General features: G+C 35.8%; 1 long non-coding RNA gene across 1 annotated transcript; it reads right to left on the reverse strand.

The window, feature by feature from the left end:
• Nucleotides 1–8,831: 8,831 nt before the first annotated feature.
• Nucleotides 8,832–17,364, reverse strand: LOC134740047 (uncharacterized). Its single transcript, XR_010127300.1, has 2 exons — nt 15,989–17,364; nt 8,832–12,247 (listed from the first exon to the last, which is right to left on the reverse strand). It is a non-coding gene; the product is annotated as an uncharacterized LOC134740047 (long non-coding RNA).
• Between the last annotated feature and the right edge of the window lie 2,746 nt (nt 17,365–20,110).

The following is a 20,110-nucleotide window of genomic DNA, read 5'->3' on the forward strand; positions in this document are numbered from 1 at the left end:
AGGTTATTTTTTCATTATATTTCTGCAGGGGTTGGCAAAAGCATTCTGTAAGTCAAGGGTCCCCAACCCCTGGGCCGAGGACCAGTATGGGTCCATGCCCGTTAGGAACCAAGCAGCACAGCAGGTTGACTGATGGCCAAGTGAGCATTGCCGCCTGCGCTCCGCCTCCTGTCAGATCAGCAGTGGTCTCTGCGAGCTGCACATGTGAGAGGTCTAGGCTGCACACTCCTTATGAGAATCTGACGTCTGATGATCTGAGGTGGAACAGTTTCATCCCGAAACCTCCCCCCTTACCCCTGTCCATGGAAAAATTGTCTTCCACAAAACCAGTTCCTGGTGCCAAAAACGTTAGGGACTGTTGCTATAAGTGACAAAATAGCAAATATTTTAGGATTTGCAGAACATACCGTCTCTATCAAATATTATTTTTAAAAAACAGTTTTTTAAACAGTTATGGCAGGGTCCCCAAGACCACTGTCCAGTTCAGTGACTCACAGACTCAGAAAAGTTATGTTGACAATTAGTTTATTAGAGCAAAAGTACAGTTTAAAATCAGTACAGTTTTAAAAAGCAGATAGGAAAGAGTTCAGAAGAGACCAGGGACAGGCTTCCGGTTGTCCCATCTGACAGGAGATGCATGCACAGCACTTAATCATCTCTGAATGAATGTGGGTCATTTATGAAATATTATCAACCAGGGAAGCTGAGACTTGGTGTCCAAGGTTTTTACTGGGTGTTAGTCACATAGGCATGGAGAAGAGAAACGGCAGATGTTATTCTGTTTCCACCTCCCCCAGAGATTAAATTGATACTGCAAGGTACAACGCCCTCACCATAAATCTGTAGCATAAACTATCTGCTGTGATCCAAGGCCCCAGGTAAACAAAGGCCTTGTGTCAGGCAGGATATTCCAGGGGCTTAGCGCAGTGATCTCCCAGGAGCAAGTTGAGGGCTAGACCTTTCTTTGAAAGGTGCAGGGTTTCAACACGCCAGATCTATTAAGTCACTCCTTTCATACACAGGCCAAAAACGTTCTTAGTTCATGGGCCAGGGAGTAGATGTGACTGGAGACTCTAGCGCTAAGTGTCTTTTAAGTTACCTTTTTCTTCCTGCTATTTCAATAACTGCTGTAAGAAACATTCTTGTACATTTTTCATTGTATACATATGCCATATATTAACAATGACAAAGGTATGTTCTTTCAGATGTAAAATTGGAAATACATAAAATACGTGATTCTCTTTAAAAGCAAATCAGTCTCTAATGCTAATCACTAGAACCCCAAAATTATTAATAAATTTCTGTCTTTCTTAGTATGAAAACTGAATTTACAATCTAGTGGACTAAACATAAAAATTTTGTATTAGATACTAGTAGATTTAAGCAAAGATCTCAAGAAATATTCAATTTGAGTATCATATGTATTCTGTCATAAGCAATAAACTGCTGTTGCTTTTCTGCTATTTCATATAAAAAGAACTTTTTAGTCTAATTGTTTTATTACACATATGTTCTCCTAATCTGAACTGTAACCTCTGTATGAATATCGACGTTATGAAAAAAAAGCCTTACTTGTCAAAATATGACCAATATAGGAGACTGGTAGTTCACAAACCGCATTTTTTAATATCTTTAAATGTAGATAAATTTAACAAAATACTGTAGCTTTTTTTTCCCTCTCTAAAGCTAAGGTTCTGTTTTACAATACATCAATGTGATTTCCAGTTTTTGAAAAAAGCAATTCAGTCTTCTGTCTGTCTGCAACAAATGCCTACAAGCTTTAAGTGTTCTGACAATTTCTATACCTAAATATGATGCAAAACTTTGGTCTTGTAAAAAGACAGATGTTGAACTGCTGTTATAAGCAACGTGTAACTTCAACTTTACTGAAGTATGAATTATTTTCTCAACATGTTTGCCAATCCCTGATATTATCTGACTGGACGTGAAATGGTATCTAACTGTGCTGACTGGCATTTCCTTGACTACTAGTGAGCTAAAACATTTTTCTGTTAATTGACCTTTTGGTTCTCTCTCATATATTGCTCATTTATTCCCCCCTTAAGTCGTCCTTTATGTAATTTGGACACTTCCTTTGTCAGTTACTGGTAGATAATTGCAAGGTAAGTACCTTCCAAGTCTGTGGCTGCCCTTCTAATATTCAGTGTCTTTTGTCATACTTAAGTTTCTAGTTTGAATGTAGTCAGATGTGTGACTCTTTCTTCGTGGTTCCCACTTTGAGTCACATCCAACAACTCCTTCCTTACATTGGTTCAAATTTTCCTGTATTACCTTCTAAAATATTTAAAATGGTATTCCCGCCCCCACCCCCCGCCACGTTTAGGTCTTTAATCTACCAGTTTTTTAAAATATGGTGTGAGAAGGGTATATAATTTTTTTCACATACAGACATGCAATTGTCCTAGTGCCATTTATTGAAAAGTTACTAATTTCTCCACTCTGTCACGTATCAAGTTCTCATGTATCTGTTTCTGTACCATAGATTTACATGTCTATCCTGGCATCACAAGGGCTGTGTTATCACTGTAGTTTTATAAGCCCTACTGTCTTTTATGATAGGTACTCCCCTATTTTCCCTTTTTACAAAAAAAAAAAAAAAAAAAAATCTCAGCTTTGTCTTTCCACATTTAGGTTAGGTTGATTAAATTCCATAAAAAGTTTTGTTGAGAATTTGATTGGAACTTCAGTGAATTTATAGATTTGGAGAGAACTGGTACTTTCATGTACTGATTTTTCCCATTCTCTAACATAGAATATTGCTCCATTCATCTTAGTCTACTTTTACAAAATCTTGCATATTTTTATTGGATGTATTATTAGGTCCCCTTAGAGTTTTAATTGTGAATGAAATTCTTTCAAATAATACACTTTCAAACACACTGAAGTGGAAAAGAACACTACTAATTCTTGCAGATTGCTCTTATATCCAAAATCTCTCAACTCTCACATTAGTTTTGCTACTTTGTAGTTTTCCTTGGACTTTCAAATAAAAAATGATCTTGCCCATTAACAATAATTGATTCTCTCTTTCCAGTCCTTATGCCTATTATTTATTCTTCTAGTCTCACTGCACTGGCCAAGATCTCCAGTGCAACATGGAACAGATGTATTAATACAATAGCCCATTCCTGTACTATTGCTGACATTAAGGAACATCTCTAAAGTTGTACCATTAACTTGTAACAATAACTAAGTGTTTTGGTAAGCTATCATTTATCATACTAATACGTTTATTCATCTATTAAGAGGATGTTTTATTTTTAAAATCTAAGTGAATATAACTTGCATTTTGCTGGTTCTCCCCCTCCAACCCCCTGCATTCACTGAGATAGTAACATGCCTTTTCTCTTTAACCTATTAACATGGTATATACTATGTGAAAAGATTTTCCAGTGTTAAATCATTGTCCCATATGGAAATAATCCTTACTTGGTCACAATGAATGTATTTTAATAAACCATCCAGAGCTTGTGCATTATTCATAGTAGATTTTAAAAAACAGATTCAGACTTATTTACTAATACATATTCGGCAACACTCATCAAAAAATATCTAAAATTTCAAATTTATTCACATAAATTCACAATCATTTTCTAAATCAAATAATTTTAATTTTATCCATTTTCATGCCTTCTTTCTTTCCTGATATCAAGTTGTCTTTTTTTTTTTTTTTAATTTTAGACAGGCAGGGTCTTGCTCTGTTGCCCAGGCTGGAGTGTAGTGACACAATTATAGTTCACTGCAGGCTCAAACTCCTGGGCTCAGATGATCCTCCTGCCCCAGCCTGCCAAGTAACTGGGACTACAAGTGCATACCACCGCACCCAGTTAATTTTTAAAATTTTTGTAGAGACAAGGTCTCACTACGTTGCCCAGGCTAGTCTTGAACTCCTGGCCTTAAGCTATCCTCATGCCTCAGCCTCCCAGTGCTAGGATTACAGGCATGAGCCACTGTGTCTGGCTGAGTTGTCTTTTCTTATTGATCCATTTTGCCAGGCGAGTGATAACCTCTACCCTGATTCTATCACCACAAATTAGTTTAAAATGTTCCTTTATGCTTTATGTCCTTTAAATAGTTGCCTACCCCAAAGCATGAAGACACTCTCCTGTTTCATTATTTTGTTTCGTATTTAAACCATATTCCATATGGAATTGACTTTTCTGTATATATAGTATCAAGGAAGGGGTCTACTTTTTTCCCCAATACAGCTATCTAATTGACTGTACCATTACGACAGTTTCTCTTTCTCATAAATCACAGATGACTGTGTGGATCTGTGTGGATTACCATGTATACAGAATTCTATGTAGTCTGTTACTTTGGTCTATTTGCCTATCCTTATGCCAGCCAACATCAGTGTTAATTACAACTATACTTTTATAATCACAGGTCTTATGTCTGTTGGTGAACATTTTTCAGTTTTGTTGCTCAAGTTTATCTTGGATATTCTCGGTCCTTTGCATTTCTTCAGTTTGTTAATTTCTCTAACATACTGTTGGGATTTTGATAATATCATATATTGAAGTTACAGGTTAATTTACAAAATTGACTTCCAAGTCATGAACATGGTATATCCATATATTTAGAATTTAAAAAAATTTCTTAAGTGATTAAAAAATCTCTTGTAGGTATTTATTTTACGCTAGTGTAAATGGTATCATTTTATCAATTTCTATTTGTTTCTGATATATAGAAATACAATTTCTGTATAGTTTGTATTCAGTGACCTTGATAAGTTTTTGTTTGTTGAGTCTTTTGAAATTTCTATGCACACAACCAGTTGTCTATAAATGACATTATTTTCTTCTTTCTAAACGTTGTATCTTTTTACTTCAGGCGTTATGTTATTGGCTAATATCTCAAATATGTTAAACAGTAGAGGTCATTATTGTTTTTAGACTTCAAAGAACCAACATTTTGGCTTTCTCTATTGTGTGTTATTTCACTGACTTTTTGTCTTTTATTATTTCCTTGCTCTTCTTTTTCCAGCTTCTTGAAAATAGTTTAGGTAATGGACTTTCAGCCTTGCTTCTTTTCTAATGTATGCATGTAAATCTATAAATTTTCCTCCACACACTGCTTCAGCTGCAACACACGTTTTGGTATGTCATATTATTCACTTGAAAATATTTTTAAATTTGTTTTATTCTTTGACCCAGGGACTATCAAGAACTCTATTACATAATTTCAGAGTAGTTGAGTGTTTCTCTAATCATCTTTTTTACTGTTTTCTAGTTTAATTCCACTGTGTTAGAGAATGTAAGATGAATGCTTTTGATCTTTTGAGATTATCGGTTTGCTTTACGACTCAACATAGGGTAAATTTTGATAAATTTACTTGAAGAAAATGTGAATTACGTTTTTTAAATCAAGTATTCATATATGTAAAGTTCAGATCCTCTGCATCTCATTTTTTGGGGGTAGGGTCCAGATATTCTATCAGCTATGTAAAAAGCTGCATAAGCCTCCAGCTATGGTTAGACACTTACCTATTTCTCCTCTTGTATGTCATTCTTGCTTTATGTATTTCAAATCTGTTTTCAACACATACAGATTTAGGATCTTTATGTGTTTTGGGTGAATTAATTCCTTCATCATTACAAAATGTCCCTCTTTATCTCTTGTAATGCTTTTTGCCTTAAATCTCATTGCCTGATAATACCACAGTCAAACTGTTTTTATTTGGTTTGCTTACTGTGTTTTTTTTCCCTATGCCATTTACATTCAACCTTTTGGTGTGGCCTTGTATTTAAAGTATGCCTCTTGTAAGCAATATGTAGTAGGGAATTTTCAGCCTGATAAATTTTTAAACTTAATTCAACTAACGACTCATTTAAAGTGTTTGGGTTTCTATTTTGCAACTTTAAATCTGACCCATCTGTTTTATGTCCCTTTTCTATTCTTGCCTTCTTTTAAATGCTTTTGTCTCCACTAAATTGTTAGGTATACATTCTATCAGCCTTTTAGTGCTTACGAGATTACAACATGCACCCTTGTCTTCATAGTCTAAAAAAAGTAATCTTACCATTTACCTACCTAATGCTACAACCTGAGGACAAACTCCAGAACAAACCTCTCCTGTCCCTTGTTATTGTAGGTGCATCTTAATTCCACAGATATTTTAAACCACAGAATTTAATACAGCCAATATTCCTTCAAATTTACCCACATATTTACCATTTCCATTGCTCTTCATTTATTCCTGCATTCCAGGATTTCCCTTGGAATGATTTTGCTTCTGCCTGAAGAACTCTCTTCAACATTTCTTTCAGTGTGTATGTACTGAAGACAAATTTCCATTTTTCACTCAAAAGTCTTAATTTTGCCATCACATTTGGAGTGGATCTTTTGTTTCTTGCCCATTCTTCCTTATCTGGAATGTGAGCACTACAGCCACCATTTTTTGATCTTGAAGACAAATGCTACATGGTAGAGAGTGGATCATAAAGAACAGAAAAAGCCTGGGGCCCTACTGATCTTGTGGAGTTATAGTACTGGACACCTGGACGGCCTACATCTGAAAGAAAAGCAAAAGCACAACAGTGTAAGCCAATGTTACATTGGTTCTTTTTCTGGAAGCAAGTATCATTCCTGATGTCTTTGGTCAACTCTGGAAATTTCTTGGCCATTTATTGCTTCCAGTATAGCTGTTGTCTGTAATTTACATGGAAATACTCCAGTATACACAGTGTGGTACACATAACTTATGTAAAGTCATTGCTTAAGTCTTGCTACCATCCTGATAGAACAGTTCACTAGGAAGATGAACTAGTGTTCTAATCAGAGAATGCATACTCCAGTGGAAGCTATTCTAGGTATTGTTGACTGCATCTTGATCAACATACAATGTTTTTTCATACTAAATGGTACAAATTTTTATTAGTGACCTGCTAAAATAATTTTTTAAATGGGCCTCCAATGGTGAGATTAAAGGTTTTCAGATTGACTAATAGCAGAGTAACACACACCACCATTGCAACAAGAGGCCATAAGAATCCAGCATGGCCTGTAGCCCTTATATTTTGGGATGATGTCCTAGTCTAACCCCCTAAAAGGCTCTTGTCCAGCCATGAACACCCCTTTTGTTAAGGTAATAGAATTCTGCTTCTTAAAGGAACCTTTCAGGCAAGATGGTGGTTAGAGCACCTAAATGGGCCGAGAGAAATTTCCTTTAGCCTGCAGAACATGCTAAGATCAGTTTTCTTTCTCAGTTAACATAGATAATTATAACAGAAGCTAGCATGAAACTGTTTTCATTATAACGTAGCTGTTAGGGGGTAATTTGGCGGCATGAGTATGTGTGAGAGAAGGAAGCTACCTGTCCCCGACGCCTCAAAAACTTCGGTGCGTACCATTTACCTACCAAGAGTTGTATACTACACATTCTTAGGTCAGTTCACAACTGCCTCACACCTTCTGTTTTCTCCTTAAACTCCTAAAATATATATGTATATTGGATCTTCCATGAATTACTTTCCATTTTCTACCTCTTCTGTGCTGCATTCTAGCTTATTCCTTCTGTTTTAAAATATTCCTTCAGGCCAGGCATGGTGGCTCATGCCTGTAAACATAACACTTTGGGAGGCCAAGGTGGGAGGATCACTTGAGCCCAGGAGTTCGAGACCAGCTTGGGCAACACAGTGAGACTCTATCTCTACAAAAATTTCAACAACTAGCCGGGCATGGTGGTACATGCCTGTGGCCCAGCTACTCGGGAGGCTTAAGTGGGAGGATCACTTGAGCCCAGGAAATTGAGGCTGCAGTAAGCCATGATCATGCCATGCGATAGAGCAAGACTCATCTCCAAAAATATATACATTTCTTTAAATGTGTCTGAATAGATGCCAATTCTTTCCCCTAATGACTTTAAAAGAGGCCCCAAGAGAACACATACTTCTGTACCTCTTATTCATTGCTTTATTAAAGCCAGTAACTTAACGTGCCAGACATTTTTAAGCTAAGCAAGGATATTCTGAGAGCAAAACTGAAATGTAAACTTCAACTCTTTCTCACAGACAACCTCCTCTTTCTCCACCCTAAAGTCTTGGGTTCAGACAACTTTGTAGTTTCCCTGGGTTATTGTGTAGAATTTTGCTCATCCTCCTTCCTGAGGCTGGAGCACCTTCTAGGGTCTTGGCTTTGTGTAGAGGTCTCAGTCCCAGCTTCCCCGTATAGTCAGGCCATATCTCTTGCTGTTAAAGTCTCAGGGTCCATTGGTGAGACCCACAGCCAACACTATCATCCCCCTAGTCAGTGTACCTTCAGCTGCTGAGTTCACTATTCTGGCTTTGTTTTTTATTCACTTCTGGCAGCTGGGATTTCCTTTTTCTTTTGTGGTTAGCTGTGTGTATATTTGTTGTTTTCTATGACATCTCTATAAGTTTAGAGTTATGGGATGGTGGTGGTAGGATAATTTATGTTAGTCAGAATAAGTAACCTATATAGAAGTTCTTCACCCTTCCAGGAAATCCTCCAATCTATGACAAATGACTACTTAAATTGCCATAAAAGGTGAACTGTAAGTACAATGATCCAAATAAAACTTTGATTTTGCTCAGTGACAATATGCCCAGCAAAAAAACTATGTTTCTCAGCATCTCTTACAGCTAAAAGATAGCCATGTGACACAGTTGTGGCAAATGAGACATAAGCTGGGAGTTTCTGAAAAAGCTTTGTCTTTGTGAAAAAGGCAGCAAGACTTAGGGGTTAAAAAAAAAAATCTTGTTTAAGCTACTGTCTTACACCATAGCCTAATTCAATCACTAGCTGATATACTTTGAAGAGCAGATCAAATGAAAAAAACACCAAACTCAGAGTTGGAAGAAAATGTTTATTTAGCAAAAAGGTATGGAGTAAAATTGGTAGAACAGAAACGAGAAATTAGAAAGTGGGGAATTTTGAGAGGTTGTTTTAAAACATCGTAACTGGGAAATAATTTTGACAAAATTCTCATAGGTAATGAAGCTTCATATGCCCTTACTGCCTAATTAAAAGGCACCTAATAACCAATTTTATTTGTATTAATTGTACTGAGAATAATTTTCTCTAACCTTCTACCTTTCATAAGGAAAAATACAATCCGCGAACACCTAGATGGTTCTGTTTTCACTATATGGCACAAAGTATCAATGATTTAACTGGAGAGTAGTATCAAGTAGAGACTTGTCTTCTTGTGTTCAGGAAGTATTAGCCTTTAACTATGCATCTTAATTGTCAGGTACGCCTTTGCCATTTGAACTGTTACTCTTCCCTATCACAGCATAATGGAGATAAAACCATTGTTTTTCATTACCTAACGAAGAGTATCAACTAATTTAAATAAAATTTCTAGCAGTAAACAACTGTATCTATGTGATTTTTTAAAGTTGGTTTTTCTCAAATTTAAACGATACAGTATTAACTGTAACTCCAAGACATACTTGAGTGTCTTCTACTTACTAGGCACAGTGGTAGTTTGTATGAATATTTCACATCAATCATAACAAGCCAGAAATAGAGATGATCCCTATTTTGTCGAGCCAAAGAGGTACTATAGCTCGATCACTGTCATATGACTAGAAAGTAGCAGGGCTATACTATAAACCCAAGGTTTTTGATTCTAAGATAATACCTTTTTATAGTGCCATTATGTTGCTTTTACACAATTTCTGATCATAGCACTTATTAATTCATATTTAGTGGACAGTTTTCTCCATTTAGCAGTCACTTTATTACTTTATTTTCTTAGTAAAAGGAAAAAAGTGTGAAAAAGAGAAGTGAAAAATTGATCTAATCCTTAGGATTACAACGGCAATTAAATAGCTGTTTAAAAAAGCGGGGATGGGGTGGGTTGAGAATGTGGCCAGATTTTTTAGAAGACCTGTCACCTTTGCTCCCAGACTATCTTCCACTCAGAGGTGGAAGGGACCCTGCTTAAAAATAAGAATACAATTTTATTCTTTCAGCAAATATTTATCATGTCAATGAATTTATAAATATGAGTAAACCCATCTCTGTCCTCAAGGGGCTCACAATCTAAGAAGCGAAGTGGACACACAGATAAATTAGTAGTACATTTAGCACTAGTGATAGCAATTTAGCACTACTGAGTACAAGGCACATTTATGACACAAAGAGAGGACCAACTACCTTGGAGTTCCAAAATCAATATACTATTAAGACTTGACACTGGAACTGAGTTTTGAGAAATGGGATATTTTCTGAGTGCTTAGTATGTGCCAGATAGTGCGCTACGTCAGAGGTCCCCCAAAATTTTGGCACCAGGGACGGGTTTCGTGAGATGGGTTTGGGAAGAAACTGTTCCACCTCAGCTCATCGGGCATTAATTAGATTCTCATAAGGAGCATGAAACCTAGATCCCTCACATGCACAGTTCACAAAAGGGTTTGTGCTCCTATGAGTATCTAATGCTGCCACTGATCCGACAGGAAGCGGAGCTCGGGCCTTAGTGCTAGCTTGCTCCCTGCTCACCTCCTGCTGTGCAGCCCAGTGCCTAACAGGCCACAGACCAGTACCGGTCAAGAGTCCGGGGGCTGGAGACTCTTGTGCTAAGTGATTTATCTAGATTATCTAATCAAATCCTCATTACAATTTAAGAGATAGGTGGCCCCATTTTACAAATGAATCCAGGTGGTTTAACCAAGAACTCATTCTGCTAAATACTGTGCTCTACCGACATGCACAAACACACAATAAAATAAATAACTGAATGTAGTCACAGACGAAAAGGAATTTACAAGACTATAACATTCTCATTTACATACAAAAAATATGAAGTCAAAATGTGTAAGGAATTAGTTACAGGTTACATAGTAAAGATAGAGATATCTCATTTCTTCTATTTAAGGCCTGTTGTATGATCACTTTTTCCTAAAAATAGTTTTCTCTTCCTGGTTTTGCCTTTAACTCCTTCAAACAATCCATTAGCACTTAGAGCTATCTCAAATCACATGCCAACTTACCAAAGAATGAGGTCATTAAATGACTGCAGCACAAGGACACACAATTTAATAGGGTTAGCTAATATTTAATATATTTACTGTAAATATCAGTGTTTTATAAGCACTGATCTGAAAAGACTGAGAAACAAGTAAAACAAGTTTGCCACCTTTTATGAACACTGCTTCTTGCATGTTCAACCTGTTACACATGGACATACATACAAGGTATAAGTTCAAATCCCAGACTAGCCAACACAATTTTAGAAGAGACTTCTCTCATATAACCTGCTCTGTTCTACCTATCTTGAACGCTTCATAGCTTGTAATGTTTTGTTTGTTTTACTGTTCCAACAGTAAAAAGCATAAAGCTTTTTAGGCACTCTGATTAGTGTTTTCTAATGTTACTCCTTGATAATCTTTTACCTGCTTTGCCTGAACTGCCTGAGGCAGGCTTAATCATTTTTTAATACATAATGAAATAATACAGACTATTTATCTGTTCAGTTTGAAGCTAAACATTTGAATGCTTGCATAAAAAAGTTTAACTTCCATAGGATCAAAACAAAAAACCTAACATTCTTATAATGCAGTTTTAAAAACACATGTTAATTAACTTAAAGATTCAAGGTGGATGACCTTTAAGATTTGACTGGGATACACATCATATGATTTGGTGGTACACACTGAGGGAGCTCACATGAGCTTGGGAGCAAAATAAATTGAAAAAGTACTTACTAAACAACTTTGTTGCTAGCACTGTGCAGGGCCCTTCACATAGTTCTCTTATCTAGTCCTCCTAACAACCTGATAGCCACCATTTTTTTATTTTAATTTTTTTTTTTTAATAGAGAACTATCCAGAAAAGATGAACAACTTGTTCAAGGTCACAAAAATGGCAAGTGAGGGAGCCTAGATTAGATCAGAGGTCTAATTCCCAAGGGTATGTTTGTGGTATTGTGAAATATATATTTGCTCTTCATCTCCATTTCCTAAAGCCCTTGGAATCTCTGAAATTGTAAGAATGTCATTTGTATGACAATGAAACGAATGTTGCTGGGGACCCGTAGATAGCTTCAGGGTGGGGTCTGGTCATCGGAAAGATCAAAGCATGATGAGATGGGTTGGAGCTTTCAGTGCCACCCTCCAACCTCCAAGGACAGGACACGGCTTGGAGATTGAGTTAATCACCGGCGACCAATGATGTAATCAATCACGCCTACAGACTGCAGGGGCAGAAATGGAGTAATCCCTTTCCTCCCCATCATATATAATCATGGTGGATACCCCTATAATGAAAAAAAGTTAACAAGTATAACAAAGTTATTACATGCATTTGTGTGCACAGGAGTCATACAAAATGTGAAAACTCAAAGAGCCCATAGATGGCTGACACTTAAATATCTTTTTCATTGGGGAAAGAGGGGGAGCTGTAAATAAATGGGCCTGAAGATCAGACAATGGTTTATAAATGATTCCCTTTGGGAACTAAATGGGACTGGAGAACAGATAATAGATTGGGACAGGTCATCTGGGCTCTAGGTGTGGTTTTTAATTTTCAGTCTCTTCCTCTGTGATTCAAGTTTTAATCTTCTCTGGTTAATGAAATTACAGGGACGGAATCGCAGGCAACTGTGTTCCTCTTTGAGGTCCAGTTTCTAGGTAAATAAGGGAACTTTGGTGAACAGCCTCATCCTGTGCTTTGGGAGAGACAAGATTTGGGTGAGGAGAGCTGGAGAAGGCCAAGAGGCCTTGAGGCTGCTTCTTTAATTCAGCATGTCAAAGCTCCATATTTTGGGGTATTGATTTCTAAACCCTAACATAATGAAGCCTCTACAGAAACTCAGAAGGACAGGGTTCAAATGAGCTTCGAGATAGCTGAACACATGAACTGACTATTCCCAGAGGGTGGTGCACCTGGAGAAGGCACAGAAGCTCCGTGACACTTCTCAGTATCTTGCCTATGCTCCTTGTCTTTCTGGCAGTTCATCTGTATCCTTCTTAATATCCTTTATATGTAAATGTAAATGTAAATGAAGTGTTTCCCTAAATTCTGTGAGCTGCTCTAGCAAATTAATCACACTTGAGGAGGGGAATCTCTAGCCAGTTGGTCAGAATCACAAACCGCTAACTGCTTGTGACTGACATCTGAAGTAAGGGGTAGTCTTGTAGGACTGAGACCTCCACCTGCGGGATCTGACACTATCTCCCAGTAGATAATGTCAGAATTGAACTGAATTAGAGGGCACCTGGCTGGTATCCACTGGAGAATCTGCCGTAAAGAACTGCTGGTTGTTGGTGGAGAGAAATCCCCACACACATTTGGTGAGAGAAGTGTTGAGTGGAATGTGAGAGGAGAAAGCACTTCTGGTTTTTTCCTTTATCTCTAATAATGTTCCTTCCCCTGCATTGAACTGCCTCCTCAGGAAGCACCAGGAATAAGAAAGGACATCTGCTTTTCACGTGTCACTTGACAGACTTGTCATGATGATGGGTTAATAAAGAGACTAAAGAAAACCATTATGAAAAAAATATCTGAAATTTACTTTGGCCACGAAGATGAATAGCAGTCGGACATTCTTGACAACTGCTTCTACTTTAGGTCTAGTGACTATGAAGCACAAAGATTCTCCACATATCATTAATAAATATATATATGTATGCAAGCATGTATTAAGTTTGCTTAATGTTTTAGTTTAATCTGATATTAATTTCTATATGTTAAAAGTTCATTTATCATCCATGTAACATAGTCTTCTGCACATCTAATCATGATATTATATCAGTTTTGAAGACATAGTCTGGTCACTGCATTTAATACAGAGATACTGATTTGAAGAATTTATAACATTAAAAAAGTTTAAGATTACAGACTGAATGACCATTTAGAACGTTACCTGAAAGAGAAGGACTGACAATACCCAATCCACAAACTGTTTCTCATTCATACTCATACCTTTACTTGAAAAATAACTCAGTATTTTGGTGAATACTGACTGTGGTATTGACTACAAACAGGAGACATTTTTTTTTTATGTGCTATTGACTACACATCGGAAAATAATTTTGTTATATTAAGTATAAATAAGATACCTGCCCCCCACCAAATTTTCAGATAACCTATAAAGTGGGGAAAGCTTATCATAATGTCAAAATGACTGGGATATCTAAATAAAAGTAACTGTATACCTTTTAAGTGCCTTTTATACCCTTCAAGCAAAAAAACCTTATAAAAGTCCTCCCTACCCCCAGGGAATTTGAGCTCTTACAACATTTGCACAGAAAACAAGTGGCAAAGGAAGTTTCTCAAACTAATTTTAAAAAACAGAGCAACCCACAAATCCTGTTTTTAAATACTTTTTGACAAAAGAAAAATACTGAACATATTTTAAGGAATGATTTTGAAACAAGCAAGGAAAAGGTCACAACTCTGAAACCAGTTATAACTGCACCTGGATAGTCCCAAGACAGAAAGTTAAGTAGTTCAACAGGTTCTACTGCTAAGATTTTGAATCACAGGAATAATGTATATTAAATAGTAAAAATACCCTTGGGACTAGTCTTTTCCATAAAAGTTAAAGAAAGTTAAGGCTAATATTAAAAAAAAATCCTAATTTATATATATATAAAAATTCTAAATGTGAAATTGTTGTCGGTTTTATAATGTACTAGTAGCTTTGTGAAGAATTAAAATTAAAAAAACAAAAATACCTTTACATTTTAACCTGGAATTTAAAACAAGAATATTTCTAGATTTAAAAAAACCTCTCAATATGAAGTCATTATCAATGAAGAGGTTAGTTGATTATAATATTGCATAATATGTTGCACTGAGTAACACTTTGACATTTACTAAAAAAAAAAATCATTAAAACAAGTGGAAATGAACATAACTAAAAGATAAACTCTATTATATATTACAGATTCCCCCCATCTTAACTGACATCTTTCAATTACTGAAGTCTACAGGAGACATTTAGAACCATAACATTGTCCTATTGGAAATCGATGAGAAGAGAAAGAAATCATAAACACGGGAGACGCTAAATAATTCATGCCAAATGCTGACCAAATAATTACAAGATACCAAATCTTCAAAATTCACAGAAAAAAGTTCAAGTTTAATTTCAGAACATATCCCAAAATTATCAAAGACATCCAATTTTACATTATGTTATCTATTAATACCAAATGGCAATATAGTAAACAAGGGGGGAAACTGAGACATTTTAACATATATCCAGATTTCATAACATTTAAAACTGATAAGCACACATTAATCAGAAAATATGCGATTAGAATATATTTACTAAAATTCTGTAACAATTCTAATAAATATACAGTGTTTTAAAAAATGAAGGCATGTACCTTCATGTAAGGGTGGGAGACAGCTAACTATAAGTAGAATGTTTCACTGCATTAATTCAAACAAGAAAAATACTCAAATTTTCACTTAAGTACAACTATAGTTTCATGTATAGCTTCTTCTAAGAGACAAAGTGAGGCAAATCTGATAGCCCACATGATCAAAGACCTTATTATATAATCAGGAATGTATGTAATATAAAGATATAAACATATGGCCATTAAACAAGAAGAAAAAAGGCAATGAATTAAACACTAGAATTAGGAATTTAACCTACAGGCTATTTTGTAGCCTAAACCACATGCATATGCTGAGTATTTTCCAGATCTAGCATATGAAAGAAAAATTCTATATTTTATGCACTGAGGTTCAAAAACAAATTGATGCGCAATTCCCAAATATGCTTAATTTGGGAGAAAAACACTTCATAAAACTACCTTTACATTATATGCTTTGTAATGCATTGCAATATGTTTCTCAAAGTACTATAAATTATAAAATAATGTAAGAATTTGGCAAGTTTCAAATTAACATGTGGAGCTCACTAAAACATAGTATGCTTTGCACCTAAGTACAGAATAAAACAGCTCTCTCGTAATGACAAAGAAAATAACAAATTATTCATTAAACAAATAAAATATATAATTAGAAAAACAGCACTCACCTTCAACAAGTCTCCATGCTTTCATTTCACATTTTTATTTAATCATGCATTTCTCATAACATTTAGACATCTTCCACAGGAGCACCAAACATGAATTCTAATTCTGGATTTAGGCAAAGGCAAGAGCATACAGACACTTGCCAAGCTGCTAGGATGTGTGTACTTCTTACATAATTTTCGTTTTATACTTGTTTGTTTTGCTTTTTACCTATACAGAATGTGGATGCATCACGAAAAAAAGAAAAGGCAGGCTGATTTCATGGAACTGAAAAACAAAGCTATAAAAAATTAATTTTCAGTATTTTAAGTAAAGACATGAACACGGAAATAACGTTTAGACCAAACAATACATATATAGAACTAATTATCAGGTATTAGCTTATTTTTAAATTGTTACATCATTGAGTCTCAACAATCCTATCAGGTAGTTGCTATTATAATTTCAATTTAGTGGACTGAGGAAACTGAGGCACAGAGAGATTAATAACTTCCCTCAAAGTAACATAGCGAAGTAACTGGCAGAATCAAGATATGAGCTCCAGAAGCTGGGCTTCAAACTTCTTTGCCACTATATTACAATAATACCAAAGATTCAAAGCATTTCCATTAAACCAAAAAGTTGGCATCATCTTTATTGCTAAAATAAAAACAACTTATGTCTGCTTTAAGCATTACGGCAACTATTTACTGAACAGCTAAAACACAGCATTAATAATAGCTAACATTTATTGAGTACTTAATATGACAGGTACTGTACTAATGAACAACTTTATATTCATCATATGAGTCAATCCATGCAACCACCATACCTATTTTGCAGATGAGAAAACCACTGAGGTATGGAAACAGTGCCCTTCCCTCCTCCAAATCCCCTAGCAAATTCACTTGTGGAGTCCAGATGGCAACAAATGTGTGATGTCAAAGCCCATGCTTGTTAAAGCACACTGCACTACTACAAACCTGACCCCAACTACCAAACAAGGGCATTCTTTTGTCCCAATACCCAGAGCCTTATGTCATGTTAGTGCTATAGCAAAATTGAAAAGATACAATAAAAATTTAAATTGAGTAACAAATTTAAAGGAATTTTAATAAATTTTTAATAAATTTAGGGTAATTTTTCCTCTATAAGCATACTATTTTTCTGTTTTAACTACTCCTACTGCAACCATGCTTTCTTCTGCTTTTCTCTGCAAACATATTCAAGTAGATCCCTGCCAGCTAGACAATTAACACACTTTTTCTCTGGGAGAACAAAATGGTCTCACATTTCCAACAAACCTTTAATTACATTAATTACATTAAAAATTCAAGCCTCTGTATATTATTCTTGCCAAATCTTTTATCAATGTTAATTGGTTGATATTCCAAGTCAGCTGAAGTAAACATCCACCTCCCAGCCAATCCATGTATTACAGCTGAGTGTAGGATGTTTACATGAACTGAAACTTGGTTTAAAGCAGGACTTAAACTCTTTACTAAGTTTGTATGGTCCTTTACGTAAGACTCTGTTGAAAAAAAGAACAGTTAGAGCATTCACATAAATGAGTCAAGACTCAATTGGAAAGATACCCTGAGAGAAAGTGTAGAATCCAAGGAAAAGGCAGAAGTGAGTTGGGTGTTCATTTTTTTGGAAGTAGGGGGCTGTCCAGGGCGGTGGGGGGCACTACAGGCACACTACCATGCCTGGCTAATTTTTCTTATTAAAAAAATTTTTTTTAGAGACAAGGTCTCACTATATTGCCCAGGCTAGTCACAAAGAAGTGATAAGGCTTTTCACTAAAGGAATTTACAACAATAAATGCAGACATTCTGTAGCGTTCCATATCTAAATGTAGCTGATTGTCCAGCCTTCCTATACCCTTCCCTTCAAAACAATAAAACTTGCATTTATAAGAACTTACTTGATGACCAGTATGATGCATCAACCAATCTTCATTAAGAAGATTCCTCCTTTAGGTAAAAGACAGTTAATGAAACACTGTGAGGAGCTTAGTCATCTCTCCTCCCCCTCAACCCTCTTCTCATCTTCTCCCCCACATTCAGAATTCAGATAATTTCATCTCAGGCACATCTTTCCCACACTCTGATCTCTTTCCACCTTCTACTGTTCCCAGTGTCATTAAGGTGTCTCAAAGAAATGTCTCCCCCTCTTTTTGCATTCTTTCTGATTAAAAATATATTCCCACAAATATCTCTACTAACTATTATCAGTGGTCCTACCAATACACTTGCATCAAAGAAGAGGAAATCTTCAAACTTGGAAGTAAAACTACATAATAATCACTGTCAGCAAACTTTAAAAATCTTTGGCATTTCATAGGCAACCCAGGACTTTCAGGAACCTCGCCAGTCTCTACCTAGTCTCTTGTCCCTTAGGGCTGTTTTCCAGAAGCATCGGTTCTCAAGATTAAATACACATATACCTCCCTGCCACCCCACTCTACAACCATACGCTTTTCTGTTTTAACTACTTCTATTACAACCATATTTTTTTCTTCTGCTTTTCTCTGAAAACACATTCAAATAGGCCCCTCCCAGCTAGACAATTAATATACTTTTTCTCTGGGAGAAAAAATGGTCTCATATTTTCAACATACCTTTTTATAATCAAACTTCTGGATTAATACATGTTTTTAAGTTAAGGATTTTTCTGTTTTACTTCATGTATTAATTGGGCATAATATCTAGCAGGAAAAGAATGTAAGATGAGCTCCGTGATTCTGAAAACATGGGCCTAGAGGAGCAGCATCAGCAGTACTTGGGAACTGTGGGGGAAAAAGCACATTCTCATGTTCCACCCCAGACCTACTGAATCAGAAACTTTTTTTGCAGGGCCCAGCAATCTGTGTTTTAATCAATAAGCCCTCCGAATAATTCTGATGCAAGCTGATATTGAAAAGCAATGGACTGTTTCACCAAATCTGTTGGAAAGCTAAAGCAAAGACAGCAGTGAATGTCAAATTACTAGAAGTTTGCAATATGGTACAGATAAGAAAAAGGCAATGCCAAAACATGTAGCATGGGTCCACCCACAATTAACCAGGCCAGGCAAAGTGTGGCAGAGACTATCTGAAACAGCCTTATTTTAAAAAGTAACTAAGCCCAAACTGATATTCAAACTAAAAAAAAAAAAAAAAAAAAAAAAAAAAGAAACAAAAATATTACCTGAGCACACACAGCAAATAATGCACATTGATCCAATGAATAAAGCTGTAACAAGAGTAGAAGGGAATCACAGAACATGCTCAATGCAATACCACATGCATGCTGGGATTTATAGGTTCACAGTCCATTTCTGGGTAACCTCAAGCCCATGACTCATGTAGAAGGAACTGAGGCATGGAGATCAATGAGAACATGTCCAAGAGTGTATTTATATGACTATTTCTAACCAAGAATATTTGTACAAAAGCATCTAATTTGAAATAAATTAGAAGACCCAATTTTGTAATTAGTTATTTGGTTTAAAAAGTTGTCCCTAAGTGATTTCAGACCATATACTCAGGATAAAATACTGTCATTTGCAGAATGGTGTTCAGTAACTAAAAATGTTTTACTTTAAATATCAATTGGTAGAACAAATCTTAAATAATAAATAATTTCTGTGCTTTCTAAGTCCTATCAATGAATACCACAATTTTTTTCTTCAATACTAAGTTAAGGGCTAGGGAAACAAGTTATTACAGGTTTATTGACAAATACTGATGATCTAACATTTCAAGCCATTTGCTATAAACAATCAATTGCTAACCTTATAGGCCAATGGGAAGTTAGTGGTTCTTCAATATAAAAACATAAAGAAGCCATCTGAAAACTACTAAAAAAGGCTGTACTTACGTATTATACTACACTGAAGCAAGGGCATCCAGAATTAAAACTGACATCGTCTTTGATTTGCCTCATTAGAGGCAGAATAATATAGAACAAATGTTACATAACACAGATTGCCCCATTAATCTGCAGCATCCAGGGATAACTGGCCTAGCTGGGCAGAGTATAACAGCTTTATTATAAAGAATGCCTACCCCCTCGTTTAGCTTAGGTTTGGCCTTATCATTTTGAAAAACCTTTCAAATTTCACTGTATAAATTATGCATCCATCTTACTAAATTTTAAAGC

The sequence above is a fragment of the Pongo pygmaeus genome, chromosome 7 (genome assembly GCF_028885625.2).
Source record: "Pongo pygmaeus isolate AG05252 chromosome 7, NHGRI_mPonPyg2-v2.0_pri, whole genome shotgun sequence".
Classification (NCBI taxonomy): domain Eukaryota; kingdom Metazoa; phylum Chordata; class Mammalia; order Primates; family Hominidae; genus Pongo; species Pongo pygmaeus.